Source organism: Bombus affinis, chromosome 3, assembly GCF_024516045.1.
Source record: "Bombus affinis isolate iyBomAffi1 chromosome 3, iyBomAffi1.2, whole genome shotgun sequence".
NCBI lineage: Eukaryota > Metazoa > Arthropoda > Insecta > Hymenoptera > Apidae > Bombus > Bombus affinis.
Genome location: NC_066346.1, coordinates 16,607,442 through 16,624,296, shown reverse-complemented (window position 1 = coordinate 16,624,296; position 16,855 = coordinate 16,607,442). Strand labels below are relative to the sequence as shown.

The 16,855-nt window shown below is 40.1% G+C and overlaps 3 protein-coding genes across 14 annotated transcripts in view; 2 read left to right on the top strand and 1 right to left on the bottom strand.

Moving 5' to 3' along the window:
• The window catches only part of LOC126914696 (uncharacterized), a 733,243-nt gene that overhangs the window by 74,806 nt on the left and 641,582 nt on the right, over positions 1–16,855 (bottom strand). The gene's annotated exons all lie outside the window — the stretch shown is intronic.
• LOC126914788 (uncharacterized) overlaps positions 1–16,855 on the top strand; it is a 415,880-nt gene that overhangs the window by 185,999 nt on the left and 213,026 nt on the right. For 3 of the 10 annotated variants that reach the window (XR_007709800.1, XR_007709798.1, XR_007709797.1), the window contains exon 5: positions 3,194–3,453. The exons of the other annotated variants lie outside the window; for them this stretch is intronic. The gene's annotated coding sequence lies outside the window, so the exon portion shown is untranslated. The remainder of the gene's footprint in view (positions 1–3,193; positions 3,454–16,855) is intronic. 10 annotated transcript variants of the gene reach the window in all.
• The window catches only part of LOC126914764 (uncharacterized), a 192,531-nt gene that overhangs the window by 161,599 nt on the left and 14,077 nt on the right, over positions 1–16,855 (top strand). The gene's annotated exons all lie outside the window — the stretch shown is intronic.

The window sequence follows — 16,855 nt, the reverse complement described above, 5'->3', positions numbered from 1 at the left end:
CTCCTTTGGTGTCATTAAACCAGTGCGGTAGCTGCCTGTTCGGCTCGGAAATTATTATTATATCCGGCCTAAGTTCGATCGCGCATTGGTGCATCATGTCCTGCGCCAGCTTGCATCTGTTGAGGTTTATCTGCAGTATCCTCATTTATTCGCTTTCAACCGCCTTCTATATTCTGGACAAGCCAGGGATCCGGTTACGTGGTCAAATTTCACTCCTTTCTCCTTGCTGCAGATGGAGCAGCGGGGTGCGTTGACGCAGGCAGCTATCGTGTGGTCTTTGGCTCCGCACTTCCTGCAAATCTCCTTTCCAGGGTTTATCGCCGTGCATTTGTTCGCGATATGCCCGAACATGTGACATCTGAAGCACTATACCACATTGGGTAGTGCCTTTATCGAGGCTATCGTCAAGCCGGTTCTGATCTTTCGGCTCGCTCCCTCTTTGGCCAGATAGGCTTTCGGCATCGTCACTATTGCCGATTGGGTGCCCCACGGCGCCATTTTTAGGGTCTTTACTTCGACCTCGGTGATGTCGCTTATGCCCAGTTGCATTACTATCTCCCTGGCTAGTTCTTCCTTGCCTACGAGCGGGTCTATATCCCTGATCTCTACGGAGGTCTTGTCGCGCATTGGTAGCGCTCTCACCTTGCCTCTTAGCGCCGTGTTCTTATCCGCCGCGGTCTTTTTAGCGTTGCTACCTGCTTTCAGCTCGATCAGAATGTCACCTGTTCTGGTCTTCCTAATTCCACAGCTCTCTTTTAGGGTCTCCCTTGCCCCCATCAAGTCTTTGTAGACCTGGATCCACTCCTTGTCTTGCCCTACTTTGACGAGGATGGCTTCTGGTCTGTTACGTATCCTCTTCGGTCCCTCCGGCCTCTTTGGCTTGTCCAATGCCGCCCTTCCTGCGTTCGCCTTTCTGACCATACTCGTATGACTTTGATATTTGTCGATACACCCCGGTACACGTGTAACGACATTTGCGACTTCGACGCATGGAAAATCCGTCTCGTAAAATGTGCGCTAGCCTGTGCTGAACTGGTGAATGATTGCCACGTTAGAACGAAGTTGCTTCAATAAATAATTGATATGCAGCGACATAAAGAAAGTAGTGGCAAAGTAAAAATTTTAATGTAAATCTTTCGATGGATTCAAAGGCGTAATAAAAAAAGGTAATAAAAAGATTTCGAAGCAGAACTAGATTATTTGAAATTCTCTGACGAAAATGCTACGATAGAAGGTCCTTTAGTGCGGAAATTACGTTACAGAATTTTTTCGAATGGAAAGAACACAATGTAGTTATTGATTTTGAAGAACGTTCCATAAAATATTGAGTTACTTAAGCTGCTTATATTTTGATTTTTGTAAATAAGCAAACGCGTATTGTTTATCATTTTATTGTTAACTTATTTATTCCACCTTTTCTATTATTCGTTATTTAATATTAAAAATTACACTTATTTTCTTAAAGTTGATTCATATAATTATCATGCTTTCCTTTATGAATTAATTGAATGTTAACGCGTCGCGTAATTTATAAGTATTAAGAAAAATCGTTTATTCGAGTACATTATTCACCTGGTGTAATGTCACTCAATTAAGAAGCACGAAAGAATATATTCTTGTTCGATTTATCACGAAAAATAAAATCTTGCACGTGTGTACAAGCTGTTGGTTTCATCCAAAAACTACGACGCATGGGATAGAGAAACAGATATATATGCAAATGCACGTAATATATAAGAGAGAAACGTATGTACGAGTCCATAAATCGAAGTACGAACTGAAAAGGGAAATTTAAATTTTATCGAAAATTCTACTTCTAATCGACGTCTGCGTAAGATACGAGGACTAGCTGTTGGCGAGATACGGAAGCAATTTGTAGGTTCGAAGGGGAATATCGAGAAACTGGTGGAATACGCGAAGCTGTCGCCAAATTTTAACGTCTAATAACTTCCAATGGCTGTCTGATATCCGCACGGTAACATTTCCAACGAAATAACGAGAGCGATTCGCAAAAGAAAATATCGACTCGCAACATTCGTTCTGGGCACGTGCTGCGTGAGCGCGTCTGCGTAATCCGTTTTTAACGGGCGAAGAAATCAGTGTTATTGCTAAAGCGAACGTACTAGGAAAAAAGTAGCGAAGCGTAGAACTTTAAAAATAAAACAACATTTTTCCCCGCTATATTCCTTCTGATATTTACGAAGCCTTCGTGTGCCAAAAGAATCTGACATTCTAATGTGACAATAAACAGGAAATCTTTTAAGCAAAAAGAAAAGAAAAATACATATATCTCGAGTTCTCATTGGGATTAGGGGCGTGTAACGAATCTTCATTTGGATTAACCATTGTTGTTATACGATATGGATAGTATTTACTGGTACCGACATGATTACAGTACCGATATGGTACAGAGTTTGACAAGTAACCGTGGCAATTAGATACTCGAGATGCCAATGACAATATTCTTAGGTTCAATAACGAATCCACGGTCAAAGGGATAACAAATACGTCTTCTTCTAAAGTCTAAGTCGTACTGAGCTTACTTGTCCACAATTCAAGTGTATCTCAACTTACTTGTCTACGATATAAGTAGAACTCAACTTACTTGTCTACAGTATAAGTAGAACTCCCTCAGTCCAAATGGAACTGCACTTATATACTCGTCTCTGTACCCCTCGGGTCAACTATATTTTTAAGGAGATCTATACAATTACTCCATAGCTTTGTTAGGTAAAAACGTCCATGCCATGACCGTGGCTACGTTTAGCGACCAGTTGTGTCACTTCGAGCCCAAGCCTACTGTCATAAATCTCGGGTAAATATAGTCGGATTAAATCATAAACAACTACTTCTGAGTTTTATTATTTAAGTGCAGCTATAATAAAAAGTCTAGACTAAAGTATTGGGGGTCTTCCCAAAAATTCCAAAAGAAAGGCCCCGATGTCCTTTTATCTCCAACATGTATATAGGAGAAATGAAATAGTATAGTAATTTTTTAATTGCACACTAAATTAGTATTAAATTCCATACGATATTTTCAAAGATCTTGTATCTTTGAATCTATCAGATTTGTTTTTAGATACAAAAGAAAATTAATAAAAATGTGACTTATTTTTATTCATTCTTTTGTACTGTTCGATCGTTCTCCACTATGATACGGTTTCAACGAAGAAACGTTTTATTTATGTTCAAGTGAGAGTTTTCTAAATCAAGATGAGAAGACAATTGTGCAGCCCGAATGTGAATGTGGCAAACTATGGCGAGCCTCAAATCGTCATAGAGGAATGCACATCGGGCGAAGAGGAAGAGGAAGGGCGAAGGAACGAGTCGCCTCCGCGTTGCATGGATCCCGATTCGACACCCTAAAATCCTCATCTATTGTCTCCCTGGCGAGAGGTCAGGAAACGCTCTCTACCGACTCCGCAATGTACTTCCGGGATAACCGCATCACAGGTACTGTCTGATGGTCATATCGAGAAGAACATACTTGCTTACGGACCACATCCCCTTTCTTGATAATGGACTTTTAGTGTATCCTGTTAGCTTAACAAAACATAACGTTGTCCAACGTTTGCATAATATATTTAAATATATTCCTATTAGGTCATTTGTTGTCTGTATATTATCGCTTTCGATTTTGTCTTGGACTTCGATAGGTAATCCAATGACGATCAGGTGTATCCTCACCTCTTCATCAATTTCCCTTTTTACTTCCAATATTAGTCGTTCTTTCTCTATTACATATTCTACGAACGAACCTGAAAGGTATTTACAGTTGTAAGCATATCGTATTGCCGGCCAACCTTTATTCTTAAAGGCTTTGATAAATGCTTCTTTCCAATCTTCCCAGTTGTGTCCTCCAGCTTTCAGTAGATTTGTTTGGTACCACCATTTTGCTGTTTTTCCTAGGTACTTTCTCAAACCTTTGACTTTTCCTCATCGCTTTTTATTTTGTATTTTTTGCATTCCTCTTCATACTCTGATATCCAGTTTGTGGCTTTCTGAGTTCCTTCTAATCGTTCTATATTGTTGTTTGTTTCAACTATTTCCCTCTTATCTCGTCTTTAAAGGGTCTCTAGAAGTTTTTCCATGTCCACGTTGAGTTTCTTCATTTCCGTCTTTGTTTTTCTTGTGGATGTTATTTATGCTTCCTCTAAGACAATGTCTCGGAATACGAAGTTTGAATCCGTATCGGTATCAGTGCTGCTGTCTCATCGTCTATTGGGAGTTTAATATTTCGATTCTGAAGTCTGAAAATCGAGTTTTTTTTATTATGAAATGATTTGGTAAAATACAAAAATGAACAACAATTAATATGCGTCTATAACAATCAATAACGATGATTATCTAAACAGGAAATTATAAGTCTTTGGTGCAATGTTTACCTGAACGTCCTGAGCTACCGATCTTTCTTCTTCAGTCTTTAAATCTTAAATCTTCAGTCTTTACAATCTCCAGTTCGTTCGTGAGTGCCGAGGCGTGCAGACGTGCCCGGCAAAGTCCACAAAGTAGCAAGTGACCATCCAGTTGCTGCTGAGTGCCGAGACGTGCAGACGTGTGTCCAGTGCCCTGTGAAGTTCACAAAACTCCACGTGACGCCCAGCTGACGAAAGCAAATCCAACTAACCTAGCCAGGGGTTAACAGCCTCTCGACTAGTTCTTTCACACTGAACTAACTAGCTCGATGATGGCTCTATCATTTCCAACAGGCTCCCCGGAGCAAAATTATAACACCGCCATGTTTCCTCCCCCGTGGCAAGAGGGCAACGCAACTATCCTGGTAAATGACCACCACACGAAAAAACGAAAGCTCGAACCGACCAAGACAAATGTAAACAAGATTCAAACCAAACCATCAGCCAGCCAAGTGACTACCTACAATAGATTCTCAATTCTGGAGTCCACGGAAGACTCCATGATTACAACCGAAAAGGTAAATAATCTCCATACTCAAAGAATTCCCCCTCCCCCACCGATATTCATTAACGACGTAATCGACATACAGTCAATGATTAAAACTATCGAAAAAGACATCAGCAAAGAAGACTACAAGCTAAAGATTAACAACAACCAAGTGAAAATACTGCCGTCCCACCCAGACGCCTATAGAAAGTTAACCAAACTATTAAAAACGTTAAACGCCAAATTCCACACATACCAGCTCAAACAAGAAAGACCATTTCGAGTGGTGCTACGCAATATCCATCACTCAGTCGATCTAGATGAACTAAAATGCGAACTGTCAAATCACGGCCACGAAGTAACTAACATCAGTAACATTAGGCATAGAATCACAAAAAACCCACTATCCTTATTTTTTATAGACCTAAAACAAAAAACAAACAATAAAGAAATCTACAATATCAATCGGCTGATGAACTCCATAGTTAAGTTCGAGCCACCTCTTGTAAAGAAAGAAATAATACAATGCAAGAGGTGCCAAAGGTACGGCCACACGCAGAAATACTGCAATCACAACTTCCGGTGCGTAAAATGTGCAGGTAATCACCCCACTGACCAATGCACTAAATCCCCAGAAACCCCCGCCAAGTGTATCCACTGTCTGGGAGAGCATCCTGCGAACTACAAAGGATGCTCAGCCTACAAATCGCTACATAATATAAAGTATCCAAAACTGAGACCCAAGGACATAAACATACAAGAACCTAAACCCAAAACTCACCACACCAACAGTATCCTATGCGCAGGCAACACAAGGAAACGCATACAACTCGAAAACACACAGTGTACACACAGAATTCCCACCCCACAAAGCACAGACAACTTTACCAGACTCGAAAAACTTATCGAGAAGCAAACTGAGCAAATTAACAACTTGCTGTCACTACTCACACGCTTCATGGACAAATTCATAAGCACAGAAGCAAAATAAAACCAATGCGAATAGCTCTGTGGAACGCCAACGGTCTAGCTCAGCACAAATTTGAACTAGAACTATTCTTAAAACAACAGCAAATCGATGTGATGCTCATATCCGAAACCCACTTCACCGACAAAAACTACCTCAAAATACACGGCTACAACTTCTACCACACCCAACACCCCAGCGGAAAGGCTCACGGCGGCACCGGAATCATAATGAAGTCAAACATCAAGCACTACGAACTTCAACAATTCCAGAAAGACTACCTCCAAGCAACAAACGTAGCAATAGAAGACTGTCATGGTACAATCACCACCTCAGCTGTATACTGCCCTCCCAGACACTCCATCGCCAAAGAAGACTTTGACCACTTCCTGGACACCCTGGGCAGCAAATTCATAGCCAGAGGAGACTACAACGCTAAACACACCCAATGGGGCAGCAGACTGGTTACAGTAAGAGGCAAAAACCTCCTCAACAGCATATTAACCAACAACCTCAACTACCTTACCACGTACGAACCCACACACTGGCCCACCGACACAAACAAAATACCCGATCTCCTTGATTTCTTCATAACTAAAAATATCTCGTCAAGACACGTCCAAATCAATTCCTCGGCTGATCTCTCCTCCGACCATTCCCCCGTGATAGTAACAGTCATTTCAACAATCATCGAGAATACATCTAATGGCTCCATTCATAACCAACACACCAACTGGCAGCTCTTTAGAGAAGTCTTTACCCACACAACTTCAACCTCAACCTCACTAAAAACCAATGAAGAAATCGAAGCAGCCACGGAATACCTAAACACGAGCATAATAAACGCTATCCGCTTCTCCACACCGGCAATAACGTCCATCAGCAATCACGAATACCCCCAGTACATATTAAAAAAAATAGCAGAAAAACATAGACTAAGAAGGATATGGCAGACCCATAGAACACCAGAGGACAAACGCAAACTAAACAACGCAACTAGAAAACTATCCAAAACCATAAAAAACTACAATAATGACTGTTTTCACAAATATCTCGCCAGCTTGTCCCCCACAGCCGACTCCAACTACTCACTATGGAAGTCCCCCAGGAAACTCACGCGCCCCCCACAAATAATACCTCCAATCCGCCGCCCGCAAGGCGGATGGGCGCGTAGCCCTATAGAAAAAGCCAACCTATTTGCCAAACACTTGTCTGAAGTATTCAAACCCCATTCCTCCGTAGCTGCTGCAGACGTTACCGAATACCTGCACACTCCCTTCCAAATGTCCCCTCCTATTGAGCCCTTCACTTCTGCAGAGATTATACAAGCAATCAGTCGCCTAAACCCCAAGAAAGCAGCAGGTCACGACCTAATAGGAAATAAAGCAATCAAGGAACTTCCCATAAAAGGGATTGCACTCGTCGCATCAATCTTTAACGCTATCCTCCGCCTTCAACACTTTCCCAAGGCTTGGAAAATCTCACTAATCACCCTCATCCCTAAACCCGGTAAACCAATATATGAAACCACCTCCTATCGCCCAATCAGTCTTTTACCTACCCTGTCTAAACTATTCGAGAGAATGCTCACGAATCGTCTCCTCCCACTCCTAGAAGAATTGAAAACACTCCCAGACCACCAATTCGGCTTCCGAAAACAATACTCAACAGTAGAGCAAATCCACCGCATAACCCACATGATCAGCCAAACCCTTGAAAAAAAAAAATACTGTTCAGCGGTATTCCTAGACATCCAACAGGCATTCGACAAAGTATGGCATGAAGGGCTACTCTACAAGATCAAAAAGATCCTACCCCATCCATACTACTCCATCTTAAAATCCTACCTAACCAACAGACAATTCATAGTTAAATGCCTAGGCGCCTCTTCCGCAACATTCCCAATAGAATCCGGCATACCCCAAGGTAGTGTCCTCGGACCCCTACTGTTCTCCATCTACACTGCCGACTTACCTATATCAAACGAGGTAACAATAGCAACATTTGCCGACGACACAGCACTATTAGCTACCCACGCAGACCCGGCAATTGCCTCATCCACTCTCCAGCGAAGTTTCGACTCCATGGAAAAGTGGTTCCAAAAATGGGGTTTTAAAATAAACGAAAAAAAATCCTCCCGTGTAACCTTCACGCTCCGAAAACAAACCTGCCCCCAGGTCACCATTAACAACGCAATAATCCCAAGCAAGGACTCCGTAAGATACCTGGGCATGACCCTGGACAGGAGACTAACTTGGAAAAAACATATCTCAGAAAAAACAAAGCAACTAAAGGAAAAACTAAGAAAATTCTATTGGCTCACGGGCCGACGCTCCAAACTAAACATACAGAACAAAATAACCCTCTACAAGGCCGTAATAAAACCTGTCTGGACCTACGGAATCCAACTATGGGGAACAGCAAGTAACTCCAACATTGAAATACTCCAACGCTTCCAATCGAAAACGCTAAGATCCCTATTAAATGCACCCTGGTATGTTACCAACGAAACAATCCACCGTGACAAAATATCTACAGTCAAAGATGAAATACACAAGTTCAGAAGCAGATATAGCACAAGAGTCAACAACCACCACAACCCACTAGTCATCCAACTACTGGACACGACGGACCAGATCCGCAGACTAAAAAGAAAATACCCACTAGATTAAACCATTAGTCCTACTAGAATCAACAATATAAAACTATTATAATCCATGTCATTGTATCACGCCAAACTAAGTTACTGAAAATTCTCAACGAGAATTGATTGTAAATATTCTAATAAAAAAAAAAAAAAAAAAAAAAAAAAGTCTTTACAATCTTAAACAACTATTCTATAACCTTGTCTGTCTCTCTAATGTAACTCTTTGTCCGTCCGTCTGGGGAACACGTACTTCTTCAACTGCTCGTCCGTATCGATCTCTCCGTTAAACACAGCCTGTCGTGCTACCCGTGTTACGTCGCCTAAACATCTGCATGCCAGCCCTCGCGACCGGACAGCCAGCGGCCTGCGTAACGTCACTCCGACCCTCAATAAACCTAAGGACCCAATATATTCTTTCGCTGTCACTGTATTGTATCAACAGGCGTCTTCATTCAACCCCTTTGTCCTGAAGAATTTCTTAAGCCAAACATATTTTCGAAGCACATCTGGTTTTTAGAGAGGTCCTTGGGTTTATTAGGCGCGCTGAAAAAATACGGAGAAAGCGAACACGCACCCATCGGGAAGAATCGAATAGCTAGCTAATAAAACAATCAGGTTTTTCCATGAACAAGGTCACCTATCAACCACGATGGTAGAAGGCCTTCTACCCATCCCTTCAAGCATCAGCGTAGGGCATAACCAATCGACATCGCGGATCGTTACCCTCACTTTTCTTAACGAAAAGTGTGAACAACGAATCCGCGTTCGTCATGCAAAAGGGCACACCCACACTGAACTTTCTTCCATCTCAACGCAAGAGCGACCAGCTAGTCAAAATTCTAACGCCTAACGTCTAACTCTGAACAGAACGCCAATTCAAGTCGATCCGCGACATTGCCAAACATTCGCTTATTCTATTAAGTATCATATCGTGCTACGTCCACCAAGAGACTAAGTTCAATTGTAAGAGCATTGCTCTATATTGTATACATCTATATTATCTGCGTGCGATAAAGTTGTTAATTGTTTATATCTTTTCAACGGCGTTACTACTTTGTGTGATTGTATAAAGTGTTGGAAATATACATTATTATAACTCTGACTCCCAGTGTTATACTGCATTAACCACCCCGATTATCCTAACCGAAATACGGGGATCGAACTATTCGTGGTGTCGATTATTCTAATCGTAACGGGAATTTACGACTCCCGTTGACGCGTATTCTAACGACCGCGTCGCCCCGCGATAGCTCGAATTTACAACCCGTAAAACAAAAAGAATCCCTATCCTATATGAACTCTAGGGATTTCACATATTTACTAAATTTAGTTTTCTAGTTTATTACGCAAATTCTAGTTAACTGTAAATTTCAATGTTTATAATAAATAATTAAAAATAACTAAAATATAACGCTCTTGAATCATTTAATCTCTTTCATTTTAATCATTTAAACTACTATAACTTATTACGATTTGCGCTTTGAAGAGTTAATCAACAGAGTTCAGTCTAACGAAAAAGTATTCCGTCCACAGCGATCGTCAGCGCTAGACACGCGCTGTCCGTACGGACGACATAGGCCGTGAGTATTCAGCACTCAAAGGGTTTATCGTCTGTGATAAAGCTTTTAGTTTCGAAAGCTCTGTTAAAATCGTTATGATAAAATTAATAGACACCATAATCTTAACGAATTATCTTTTGTATTCGTAAGAGGCCCGACGATTTCTTTATTATGGGAAAATAATTTCAGCGATATTTTTCGCTTTTAACGCGTTTGCAGCGCGTACGCGTATATCCTTGCCTGTTGCGCGTTATACGTTTTAACGTATGTGCATAATTTTCTATCTACCAAATACGCGCAGCTTTTAACGAAGCAGAGCGAAACGTTTGTAAAATTGAAATGTTAGAACGATGTTTCCGATAAAATTCTTTGTTCCCGGCAGGTTGAACTGCGAAACCGATGCGTTTAAAAGTGCAATTTTCGAGGAATTAAAACGCACGAAATTCTGAATATTAGTTCCTTCGTTATGCCTTTGTCATATTCGTTTCTATCTTTATCATTATTCGACAGGTTATTCGCAACTCGTGCAACGAAATAGGAGGATATCCGTACGTTGATCCAAATTTCTTCTTTCAATCATATAATTGGCTTTCTTTTGCATAAAACGATATTATCGAAACGTTATCATAGATATAATCTGGTTCTGGAAAAAATCGAAGAACGTCGTGTGAAAATCGATTTTAATTTAAATTGTCTTAAATATCCTTTAACGAATACGTCGTATTCTTTCGTTCTATTACGTTTAAATTAACAGTTATCGTCCTTTATGTCGGCCATTTCCTTCGTTTACGTTCTTTTTCACTTTCTGCCGTAATAGATCAGCCACGGATAGTCCATTTCGACGAATAGTTTCTCTCGATCGACGTGGAAACCGTCGAAAAGAAAGATTCAGGATATTGTAGCCGTTCGCCGATAAGGAGCGCCATTTACGCCGAAGGAGATCCGTTCTCTTAGAACGTTCATAGAGCTCTGGGTCTTTTCGTTCTATAGGATTAATATAAATCTAGAAATTGTACAGCCCAACTTTAAGTCTATCGCAGCTTCGTTCGAACGACGCTACATCGTCCTGTACAAATTTCGATTCCTCCGATGAAACGTGTATTCACAGCAAAGTACATTTTTCTGTAATCTTATTATGGCTTGCGAAAGTGTTCGAATAATCATGATCGTTCCGAGGTGACGCGTATCACACGAACAATAGAAAACTCGGAAAATACCGAAAGGTCGGATGATACCGGCGTTCGTACGGTAAAATCGTAAAATTGATTTCGATAACTTAACATCGTACGTGCGTTTCAGTTTAGTTGACTATTTGATCGATTAAAAGTTCAATTAATCTATTTACTTTGTTCGCGCGGTGCTGGCGTTAAAATTTCGAAAAAAAAACGCGCAGTTAGGAGAAAGCTGGAAACACATCGTATAATACGAGATTCGGATAGCCGAAACTTCACTGAGCTGGCGGAAATTTTGCGTAGGATCGCGTATTATGCCAAACATTTTAAAATCCCGTTAACGCTGTAACGAGACACGACTATCATGATTATGTTCGTTACATCAGTTGCGACTCTGCAATTTTTGTACTTTCGAGTCTGTCCCTATTTTAACGATAATAAAACATATTTGTAACGTTGGGAGAAGATTTTTAATCAAGAAAATTGAAACGAAAATGTGCGATCTTTTTTCATTTTCTTCAAAACGAAGGTATCCTCTAACGTTGTAAGAACGTAATTGGGTCGACCCATACATAACTCGAGCTGAAATGATCGAAAGGGCGTAGCAGGCTTTTTTTTATTTATTACAAGCGTACAGTTTTGTCAGGTTCAGCCAAATATTAGGTTGCCCCAAAAGTGTCTTTCCTCTACGAATATGTCTTTTACGACAATGCATCTTTATACAAACACGACAGCTAATCTGTCAAATGTCGTGGTCTTTACCTTAATAGAACAAAATGAAACGTACGTAGTTCGATAAAATAAAGGAAACAAGAAACGTCGTGCGTCTATTATTTTCTTATAAAACGAAAGACTCTTTTGTTGTACAACCTGATATTTGAACTATCGATAATTTTCGAGAAAGGTCCTGTAACTTCCATATACATTTTCCGATCCATTTCAAATTTTTCCAATACAATTGTTGGGAATATGATACATTTACACTGTACATGTGAATGTGTGTGTAAGCATCAGAGGACGTCCGGGTCTTGGTTGAGACAAAAGACAAGAGCCAGTCGTTAGAAGTATCTGGAAGAGTCGGTTGACAACAAGCGTGCGTGCGAGTAGGTTTTTGAGGTCTTAAGAGTATAAGATATATGTATAACAGTTGTTTTTTTTTTATTTATTTATTTAAATTCACTATTTGTCCAATTTGGACATTTGGTGGAATTTTTTAGCGGTCACATTAGCATGTTGGTGGCTACCCCCAGCGGGGTACCATCCTCGTGTTTGTTAGGTTATGTCCTTTATAAGGTCTGCTGGGTGCTTCCTTTTTAGTCTTCTGTCCATATTTGTGATTTTGTATGTTTCCGCAGCTAGCCGGTTTATGTGTGTTGCTATTCTTGATTTGTATTTCTCGGAGTATCTGCTGATTTCTTCCTTGACCGTTGGCATTCCCAGGTCCCTTCGTATATCTTCGTTTCTGACGTACCAAGGTCCGTTTACTATTGTTCTGAGGATTTTAGCCTGTATTACCTCTATTTTGTTTATATGGCTCATTGCTGCCGTCCCCCATAGTGGTATTCCGTACGTCCAGATTGGTTTTATGATCGTTTTATATATTTTTACTTTATTTTCTGTGCTTAGTTTGGATTTTCGGCTTGTTAGCCAATACATTTGTCTCCTTGTTTTCTGTATTTTTTCTACTATTGATTTGATGTGTAGTTTCCAGGTAAGTTTTTGATCTAAGTGGAGTCCTAGGTATTTGACATGCTTTGTTTGCGTTATATGCGTACCGTTCAATAGGATGTTTGGTGGTATCTTTTTCCGTAGCGTGAATGTAATATGGTTGCATTTATTGGGGTTTGCTTTTAATTGTTTTTCTTGTAGCCAATTTTCTATTTTTACGATATGTTCTTGTAGTATTTTGACTGCCGTTTCTGGGTTAGTATGCCTGACTAGTATAGCTGTGTCGTCCGCGAATGTCAATACTGTGCTGTTGGTAGTTGTTGGTATGTTCGCCGTGTATAATGTGTATAGTATTGGGCCTAGGACGCTTCCTTGTGGTATCCCGGCCTTGATGTCTTTAACTTGAGAATGTGTGTCCTTGATTTTTATTACGAAGGTTCTGCTGCTTAGGTAGGATTTTATTAAGTGGTGTATTTGCTCCGGGAATTGTTTCCTAATTGTTTGTAGTAGACTTTCATGGTTAATTTTATCGAATGCTTTCTCTATGTCTATAAAGAGGGCTGTGCAGTATTCCTTGTTTTCTAGTGCTACTATTATTTCGTTTATAAGCCTGTGCATTTGCTCTATCGTGGAGTGTTTGTTTCTGAAACCAAATTGGTGATCCGGTATTAGTTTTTTTGTCTCTATTATTGGTTTTATGCGGTCGTATATTATCTTTTCCAGTATTTTGGAAAATACTGGGAGCAGTGATATTGGTCTGTAAGATGCAGTTTGGTGCGGGTCTTTGCCTGGTTTATGTAACATTTTGATTTGTGCTAATTTCCACGGTTTGGGGAAGTATTGAATTCTTAGAATTGCATTGAATATTATTGTAATTAGTCTTATTGCTTTTGGCGGAAGGTTTTTCAAGATTTTACCATTGATTAGGTCGATTCCTGGCGCTTTGTTGTTTTTTGTTTTATCAATTATGTTTCTAATTTCTTGTGCCGATGTTTTAGGTATGGTGTATTCCTTGTCGGCTGTGGTAGTAGTGGTTTGTGGATCCTCCTCCGTATGACTTTTGAGGTTGCTGTTGTTGATAATGTGTGGTGTGAATGTGTTGCAGAGGTGGTTGGAGAATTCTTCAGCTTGTTCTTCGTTGCTTCTTGCCCATGTGTTATCTGCTTTTCTGATTGCCGGGACGGGTATTATTGGCTTCCTTATTTTTTTCGTGGCTTTCCATAGTGAGTAGTTGGTGTTCTCGTGTGTGGAGAGTGTCCCTATGAACTTTGCGAATTCGTTATCGTTGTGCTCCTTTATTTTGTTTTTTATTTCCTTTGTTTGTTTAAGTGTTTTTTGTTTTCTCGGGTTCTGTATTTTTGCCATTTTGCTTTTGCTTTTCTTTTTTCTTTGATTTTGTCGAGTATTTCTTGCGGGATTGTTATTGTTTGTCTGCTGGTTGGTTCGGGAGTAGTGGTTGTCCTTGCTGCTTCCTGAATAGTTGCTGTCAATGTTGCTACTGCCTGTTCTATGTGTTCAGGAGTTTTTAACGGGATGTTGCAGTTTATTTTGCTTTCTATTATTTCTTTGAAAGTTTGCCATTTGGTGGTTTTGTTGCATAGTGTTTCTGGTTTGCTATAGTGAATTGGTTTGTTTCTGTATTCAATTATTATGGGTGTATGATCGGAGCTGAGCTCGAGGTTGGGTGTTATTTTTAGTTTATTTGTGTTTAGTCCCCTTGTAACTGCAAAGTCCAGAAGATCTGGTTTTTTGTTCAGGTCAGTCGGCCAATGTGTCGGTGTTCCTGTGGATAATATATTGAGGTTATTATTTCTTATGTATTTTTCCAGTGTTCTACCTCGAGGTGTAATGTTTCTTGACCCCCAAAGCGTGTGCTTTGAGTTGTAGTCTCCCGCTGCGATGTACTTGTCCCCTAGGTCCTGGAAGTATTCTTCCCACATTTGTGTTGTTATTTTGTGTCGCGGAGGCACATATACTGCTGACAACTGGAAGTAGTTGCTGCTATTTTGAACTGTAACAGTGGTTGCTTGTAAATATTCTTTGTTAACTTGGCTGTGTAGATAATGTTTGATATCGTTTCTGACTATCACTGCTGTCCCTCCGTGAGCTTTTCCTGAGGGGTGTTTGGTATCATATATGGTGTAGTATGGTATTTTCAAGTAGCTTTTTGTAGTGAAGTGTGTTTCTGAGACAAGTAGTATGTCTATATTGTTATTGTATATGAATGTTTTAATTTCGAGGGCCCGTTGTTGCAGGCCATTTGAGTTCCAGGCTGCTATTTTTAGAGTGTCCGTTTTTATTTTTTGCTTAGCACGTTTGTAATTAGTTGTAGCATGACTGTGATTTGTTGAGTTTGCTGTTTTAGTACTGCATTTTGTTCGCTTATCATTCTGGTTAGCATTTCGGTGTTCTTTATGGATTGTTTGAGTAGTTCTTTGATTTCTGCAGTGTCATTGTTACTATTGCTGTGGTATTGGTTGTGTGTATGTGTTGATTGGCTGGTTATTTGAGCATAGCTTAGACCACCAATGGTGTTGGTGCTGATAGGTTTGGTGTTTGTTGCTTGCTCTGTACTTGGAATTATTTCAGGATTTGTGCTGTCCTGTTGGGCTTGTGTGTTAGTGATTGTTCTGCTTCGTAGGGGCGGGAACAGTTTACGTTGTAATTGTTTTCTTACTTCACATCCTTTATAGCTGGCTGGGTGGTTTCCGTTACAGTTATAGCATTTAACCTCCTCAATTTTTCCCGTGGATGGGCAGTGTGTCGTGAGATGATTTTTTGCGCATTTAACGCATGCCGGGGTTCTATTACAATAATTTTTGGTGTGTCCGTATTGTTGGCATCTTATGCATTGTGGGATTTCTTTTTTATGCCTGGGTGGCTCCACTTTTACTATTGTGTTTAGTAATTTTTCTATATCGTATATTTCCTTATTGTTGTTTTTAGGTTCTAGTTCAACTAGGAATAGCGGTAGTGGTTGTTTGGTATCGTATTTGTTTATGTTATTTATTGACCTTACTTGGTGTCCGATTTTTGCCAGTTCTTCACTTATTTTTGCAGTATTTGTTTTTGGGTGTAGTCCCCTGATTACTGCTTTGTAGCTTTTGTCTGTTTTGAGCTGAAAAGTGTGATATGCTGCATTTTTGTCCTTTAGTGATCTTGTAATTTTTCTGAATGTTTCTGGGGTGTTGGTTTGTACTTTAACCTGGTCTATTTTTATCTGTTTGATGATGTAGTTGTCTTTCCCTGCGATGTTGTTTAGCAGTTCGATGAGGGGGTCAATTATTTTTGCGTCTACGTATATTGGTGGTGGTTTGGGTGTACGGTTTGTCGGACTTTCCGTTGGGTCCGTTGCTGCCTCTTCTGGCAGTGCGCTGAATGGATTGTGCAGTTTGATATCTTGTAGCCATTGTTTTTTTTCATATGTATCAATTTTCCTCGCGCTTGCGAGCGGGGTTACCTTCCGTTTTTTGCTGGAGGTTGCCACCGTCCAGCTTTCTTCCTGGTGTATTGGTATGTTTTGCTCTTCGTCGGATTGTGTTGTTTCCATAATATCATCATTTTTCTCTACATATGTAGAGTCTGTAGCTTTATTTATGAAAAATGTTTCACCGGAGTTAATTATTTTTATTGGTGGAATCTGCATGATTCCACGTTTTGTCTATTTTTGGCTTTAACTTTGTCCCTATCTCTTCTCTCTTGCCGCACTTTCACTGGAGCACTGTTTCGCACGTCCGTTTAGGTCGCCTGCCCAGGCGGAACTGTGTATAACAGTTGTGTGCTAAATAAAGGGAATTATTTGTATTTCCGAATCCATTCTATATCTTTTCAGCATAATATATTTAAAGAAAAAGATTGATCGTACCTTCTGATCTGAAAAAATAGCTCTGTTTATTATACATTATACATTATACATGTGTATGGGAATTAACTAGTGTCT